Here is a 7,563-nt window from a genome sequence, read left to right on the forward strand (position 1 = left end):
TATGTGCAAAAATCACGTACCCCAGTTCACCCCCAGCATCACAAATTCTGGAACCATGGCTGAAAGCCAAAGTTCCAATCTATCTTCCTCCATGGGTCCTGCCTTTCCCACTTATTGCCTAGCGGTTGCTGCAGGACACTGGTGTATGGAAACTAATATCAGCACCTAATACACAATGCAGGCTCAGGTCACAGGTAGTGGTCACAGCAGTGAAGGTGGCATCTTCCCCACATTAGCCAATTTTCGAGGTGTAGGTGGCCGAGTTCCCAATACTACATCCATGGAAGTGGGTCCCCTGGCCAGGGTTCTTTAGATTCAAGCTATTTCCATTTGTGCTCCTTCAAGTCATGAGGTAAATGTTACTCCAAGTTCTGCTTCCTGGGTAAAAAGAGTCATAAGAACATTAAGGGACTTTCAGAAGACTTGGGCTTCCCAAGGTTAGGTTCACAGTTTACAAGGAGAAGGTTAGTCTTCTGCACTGTTTTCACAAAAATGCTGGAATGGAGCTCTTTCATTCCTAAGCAAGTTCTAAGCGTTGCATATAAACTAGGGTGAGCAAAACAAATTAGGTTACTACCTCAAGAAGTCTGCATATGTTGATTAAGGGGCAGGGGTGGGCGGAGCTCCAATATTTTACTGAGACTCAAAACTGTCGAACACTAATAGACCCAAGCTCAGTGGTTTTATCTTACTGATCCCCCATTTTAAGTCCCAAACATCCACCTGTTTTCATTCTCCAACAGACATCCTAACTGCCTGTTCTAATAGTCCAGTATTAGTCACCTTTCTAGTAGAGCAACCTACTACATTTCATTTTAACTTGTTTTCAGATGAGAAAACTAAGGCTCACAGTGGCTGGGTTATTTTGGCAATAGACCTTACTTGTACACCACTTTACTCCCAATTCCCAGAGTATCGTATGCAAAAAAAATATTTGCCACATGCCCAAATTTAGCCAAGATTAAGATGGTAATATGCAATGGATTTGGGGTTTAAACTTATGTCTCCTGATTCTGGTATGCATTCCAAACTCTTGAAGAGCCATGCTGCTTGAATAAATTAATGTATAAAATCTAAGACACTTAGAACTGGAAGGGCTCTTAGAGCTCAGCTAGTCTTCTTTAAGCAAGAAAATATTCTGTATAGAATTATCTTGTAAATGTACAGAGCTCGATAGTATTTTCAGGCCAAAAATAATGAACAGAAATGGTACCTATATATTATAAATAGTCCATTGTAATAGTAGTTATTCTTACCATGATATCTGTAAATTAAGGAACTGTTGCACATTAGAGGTAAGTCTCAAAAGGAATCATCTCTTTTTTGATTCTCTAAAATAGTTATGAAAATGCCAAAATCAAGGGAAATTGTCTGGCTATATCATCTTAATTATATCCATATATAAAGAGTGAAAGGAGCCTAAATGTATTCAATTTATGTAAAATGCCTATGGTTTCTTAATTAGTCCTACCTGGGAAGTTAAGCAGTCACAAATTGCTCAAATCAGTTAGGTATACTATTCCTTAAATTTATTAGTTACAAGGCCTGAAATAGGTACTGGAAGGTTATTTGAAGGTAGATAACATACACTTTTTAGGTGCATGAAAGAGATGACATAAGATGACAGCGGATATAATTCAGAACAGAAAAAAAGAACAAATCATACAAGTGGCCCAATTATGTTTGTAAGAATTCTACATAAATAACACATAAGGATGGGAAAATGATGAAAGGATTCAAAGAAGATGTTCTTAAGGTAGACTTTAAAGTATGGGACTGTGACCCTCAGAGATGGGAAAGAATCCATTCACCCATTCATTTATTCAGCACATATTTATTGATGTCTAGTAATAATCTAGAAATTATGGATTCAAAAAGATGAATAAGATGCACAGGTTATCTGTCTTAACAGAGCTAATGGACTTGTGACAAAAAAATCATAAAGTAAATCATAAAATAATGATGATAAAATATGATAGTGAAGTATGTGGTGGTTTGGAAACATATGGAAGGAGGGGGACCAAATCTATTTTAGAGCAACAGTAAGGCATGTTTGAGAACCTAACAACTAAGCTGAGAAGTGAAGGTTAAGAAGTTATCCAGGTAAAGAGAGACAGGCAGAGTTTTCTAGACAAAAGGAACAGTCTGTGCAAAGACCTGCAGTGACAGAGAACTTCCAGGAACTGAATTAAACTTATCATTGTTCACTCAAGAGCATGAAGGCATATCAAGAAATGTGACTGTAGCCTGACCTTAGAGGCCTCGCAAGCTCTATTTCCAGAGGGCGTTGGAGCCACTGAATGAGCATAAATAGGGTTGGAACATGATTGATGTGTATTTTGGAAAGTGCACTCCAGCTCTAGGAAGTAGAAAGACCAATTAGAAGTAGTCTAGACATCTAGAAAACAATTAGTGATTTGTGATAGCAGTGATGGTGAAAAGAAGTGGATGAATTCAGGAGATATTTAGGAAGTCAAGTAATCAGAATGTGGCAATTGGGCAGTGAGGGATGGGGAAGTGTCAAGAATAAATGTCAAGTTTCTGGCTGAGTCAACTGAGATGGAAAGAACAAGTTTGAGGTACTAGTTTGAGTATGTTGAGTTAGAGTCTTCTGCAAAATATTCCAGGGGAGTGGATTTCCCTGAGAGTGTGAGGTAAATTAGAAAAGGCATGGAGGTGTGGAAGAAAGGGGGACTACTTTGGTCTGACTGGGGAATAAGGGACTAAAGGAGACAAGTGTAAGAAAGGCCAGAGACAGACTGTCCAGGACCTAGAAAACCAAGCCAGAGTAGAGTACACACTCATTCACAGCAAAACAAGATAGAGAAATACTACTTGTCAATTTTTTCTAGAGCTAGTCACGATATAAAAATCAACATGATGTCTAGGATTTCTCTAAGCATCATGATTCGATGGTAGAGTGAAGAATTTGACCTTATTATGAACACATTTTCTGTCTTTCTTTTGAGTTTTCTTTACCTCCATCTGGGCCTGATATTTGGCTTTCAATTAAAAAGAGTAGCTCCTACTTTTCCAAAGTACTCCTTGTCACAGATATTCTGCGAGGTGGGCAGAGCTGTAATTAGTCCTCTTTATAGTTGAGGAAACTAAGATTTAGGGACATTGATGTATCCAAGGTCACAAGTCAGTAGGACATGAGCACAGGTCTTCTGTTGAGAAGGCCAGACTTTCCCACACTGCTTTTAAGGAATTAAAGCGTTTTTTATCCCCTAGGTCAGAAATAGTTAATAGTAGCACATGTGCTACTGAAGCAGACTTCTAAAATGAATCTCAGAACACTTTCCCTCAGATTCTAGATGCAGCCTCCAAATCCTTGTCAACATAATAATACAGGTAGCTACCACCTGTGAGTCTGAGCTGGCATATGATGGAGTCTATTTTCAATCCTTGCCTTAGGTACTTGCATTTCTAACCAGGATTTTGAAATACCTAAAAACCTCATATGTCTTTAGCCTTGACATTTTTTTTTTGTATCCAGTAGTTATGATATTGGGATGTCACACTACAAATATGAGACTCAACGCCTCACTTATAAAATGAAGTAAAAACTAGATCACCTCTAAGGTTTCTTCTAGCTCTGACATTCAATCATTTTATAAAAGGCCAGTCGTGGTTACAGGATTGGTTATTTTGAGGTGAGTGACCTTCGTATTGCTACTCGAGTCACATCATGTAGGCATCTGCTCTCCTTATTTCTTTTTAGTTCAGCCCTGCTAATCATTGTTTATGTTTCAAAGCTCAGGCTCACCCATATAGTGGTATAGAATATTGATTAATTCCTTTAAAACACAATACTGGAAACTGCCTCTCACATTGGTTTTGGTCTCTTAATAGGTTGCAGTTATACAGGTTGCATACAGATCATAAGAAGTCAGCATAGTCTAGTATTTTAAAAAAACAGGGACTTTTGGGTCAGAGAGAACCAAGTTCAAATCCTGATTCCATCCCAGCAGGTTTAGGTAACGACCCCAGGCCTTGGATTCCGCATCTTTAAAACAAGTATAATAACTCTGACTTGCACTATGTGGCAGTGTGAATTAGAAATAAAGCGGGTAGACAGTTTTATCACAGAGCTTGGCACATGGAAGACAGTTAACATTAAATATTATGATTTAGGTGCCTATTCAAGGCACTGCATAGTTTATTTTTTATCTACCTTGTAAGGATACAACATTGTCTTTTGGTTCCAGGTGCAGTCCTCAGACGATCTGTCAGTGTTTAGCACTAATATATCCTACCTGCATTCCCGTAACCGCTTCCATGAAAAGAAAGCTTTGATGTATACAGAACCACAGTTGTAACTTTTGACGTTACCCCAAGATCTGTGATCCCTGAGAAAATCACAATCCCTGCCACAGCCACAGATGCAGAAATGTGATCTAACAGTTCTCAGGCCCACCATCTGGGTCTACACAGAACTCAGAGGCTGACAGGATGACACAGTACATGTTCGTTAGTACTCTGTGTTCCAGCACTATCAGGGAAATGGTGGTTTTAATCCCATGTCCTCATGAAGTTTTGTTTATGACTAAATAAAGAGTGGGATTTGAAATCAGAGGCACTATTTATCCACAGAAGAGTTGCTGTAGGTTTAAAAGGCAAAAATATCATTAATGGGAACTCAATAAGTACAGATTTTATTGAAGTGTGCTGAGCCTTTGTAAAGCAAAATGATGAGGAAAAAATGTGAAGAACAGCAGGGTAGCTCTGTGGGCTAAGGAGCACGAGGGACAACTGTGGAACTACAAGCAGCAATTGTTCACCTTAGTCCTGCCTATAACTTGCCAAGAGATTTAGGGCAAATCGCATTCTTGTATGTCTTTGATTTCCAAAGCTATAAAATGTGGGCAAATATCAAGAGCTATTATGGGCCATAGAAAAAAGAGGGGATCAAAGAGGTGGGAATTTATGAATGTGAGATGATGAAACAAAATATATTGATAGATATATTAAATCAGGACTGGTCCTGATTTGATGGCTGCTGCTGAAAAGCCTCCTGCTAATACAGCTCATGTCTCACTAGCACCAGCCTCCTCTGTACTCCAAATTCTAATAGTTTGGGATTTTCTCTTGGGAATAAAGCAATATACCTCTATGAATCCCATGTTTATAACCCCAGGACCTCATAGGAAGAGTAAGATAGCAAGCAATGCTCATCCTTTAATAGTTTAGTAGGTGACTCAATGACCTAACAATGAGAGACTTAGCTAGATCAGTTTTGCTAGAGGTGAGAGGGATGGAAGGATAGGTCTGGGTCTAGTGACATAGTACATAAAGGTAGTCATAGGTGGGACCCTACAGAGAGGGAAGTTCAAAGCAGGTGAGAAGGGAAAGAAGCACAAGAGTCCTAGATAATTGGAGTATGCAAAGTATGGAAAGCTGAAAAGGAGATCTTCAAAAGGAATATGAGAGGAGACGGAATACCTACCTAGTCCTTATGGAGTAGCATGGTCTGCATGGAGTCAAAGAATCAATTTAGAACAAAAGGTCAAAATTGCCTTTTGTCTTTACATGACTCATCATCAGTGCAGTGAGATTGGGATAAGGCACTTCCTTTCTCTAAACCTCAATTCCCTAATTTATAAAATAAAGGGATTGGAGTAGATGGTTTCTGGGACCCATTCTAAGGTTAACATACTCTGTCTCTGTGTATGCTAGGAATGGCAAATATACTGCCCATATCATACTTTTTCTTCCACCCAGCAGCTTGGCAGACATTGATAATCAATCATGATGCTATTCTGCTGAGCTGAGATACAGCCTTTGAATCCTTTTCAAGGAAGTAGCCACTGACAATCAATGAGAACTGGCCAGGAGTTGAAATCCATTTGCATCACTGTACTTAAATACCTAAATTATCTTAAAGACTTGCAGAAATGATAACAGTGGCTCTAAAATGTGAATTTGATTCTGCCCTGGCAACTGAGTAAATAGGCAGAACAAGCTGCAGGAAGTAGAAAAGGGCAGACATTGTTATCTGATATCTCTCAAGAGAAGTGAGCAGAGCCTTTTTTCCTAACACGTTCTCCCTTGTACCTCACCTTTCCACAACTACAGCCTCATTCCAAGGCTTAACTACTCCTCTGAAATGAAGAACTGCCCTGCTAGTGGTCCAAAGAGAGAAACAATCTATTGTGTACAAGAATTAAAAGACTTGGAATGAATTTGATTATGTGATTTTGGGTAAATAACTTCTGAGCCTGAGTTTCTATATTTTTAAAATGGAGATTTAAAAATACTTTATAGAGTTGTTGAAAAAGGTAAATGAGATAAAGTAGAAGTGCTTTGAAAAATATAAAGAACTAAAGTATACAAAACTATGTTGCTAATCCAAGCCTTTTCTCAGCTAACATCTTTGGAGAATATATTTGACAACAAATTAAGACAAAACATGGGCCACAGGACAAACATTCTAGAGCCAAGGAAAGAAAAGGGCTGTGATAGGGGAGGCAGAAGGACATCAAGCATACATTTTATCAAGATGACTTTCTCAAGGGGGTGCAAGGGTAGTTCAGTGGTAGAATTCTTGCCTGCCATGCAAGAGACCCAGGTTTGATTCCTGGCCCATGCATTCTCTCCACCTCCTCCCCCCCCCCCCCCGCAATAATAATAATTCAAAAAATGGTGCTACAATAACAGGATAGTCACATGGAAAAAGAATTAAATTGAAATGTGACCCCCAGCATACAACATACAAAAAAAAAGATGTCATTCTCATGGCTTTTTACTTCTTCAACAATGTCCCTCTGAAGTTATTCATGAAAAAAACTACCAAAAACTTCAATGTGTCCTTCTCAAAACCCAGCATGTTTATATTCATTCTGCTGTACTCTTTTCTTACTCATCTTTACCTGAGTATATTGATAGAAAACATAGAAACTCCAGGCCAACGTGCTACCACATGAAAATGTCCATGGCACAACGATAGTGGAAAATGTTTGGAATTCTAGGATACTAGCAAACTCTTTACTTGAACTCTGTGGTGGTCTAGAAAGTTCTTTTCCTGTAGCTATTCAGCAAGGCATTGTCCAGAAAGTTCCTAGGTCTTTTCCTCTGTGTTTCTAGCCTGAGACAATCAACAGAGCATGTGAAATCATGTCCCTGTCAGACGCAGACATTAATTCCTAGGGCTCTACAGGACTCAGGAAATATACGATTAGTCAGAATTTCATCATCACCTCTTCTTGCTAAATCCTTTATTTTTCTGATATGAGAGCAAATGCTGTGGGAAATTTTAAGAGGAAACAAAGGACACCCTGATAAAGAGGGAGGAAAAAGTCAGAGAGAGATTTAAAAAAAAAAGGCAAATCCAAGCCATGGGACCATGCATCAAAGATATTTACTATCTTTCAACTTCAAATATCTTTGAATGGGAAGTCACCCCAGATTCTAAACTACTTTGGTTAAGAATATTATCCCCTTTTATGCAATTGAGACTAAAGTAGCCCAGAGAAGAAGTAGCAAGTTCATGCCAGATGGCACAAATTTCTCTACAGTTCTTTCCACCATAGCATAAAGTAAGAGAACAACAGATGGCATGAC

General features: G+C 38.8%; 1 non-coding gene across 1 annotated transcript; it reads left to right on the forward strand.

The window, feature by feature from the left end:
* Positions 1-6,521: 6,521 nt before the first annotated feature.
* Positions 6,522-6,592, forward strand: TRNAG-GCC (transfer RNA glycine (anticodon GCC)). Its single transcript has one exon. It is a non-coding gene; the product is annotated as a tRNA-Gly (tRNA).
* The last annotated feature ends 971 nt before the right edge of the window (positions 6,593-7,563 follow it).

The sequence above is a fragment of the Tamandua tetradactyla genome, chromosome 8 (assembly GCF_023851605.1).
Source record: "Tamandua tetradactyla isolate mTamTet1 chromosome 8, mTamTet1.pri, whole genome shotgun sequence".
Taxonomy (NCBI): domain Eukaryota; kingdom Metazoa; phylum Chordata; class Mammalia; order Pilosa; family Myrmecophagidae; genus Tamandua; species Tamandua tetradactyla.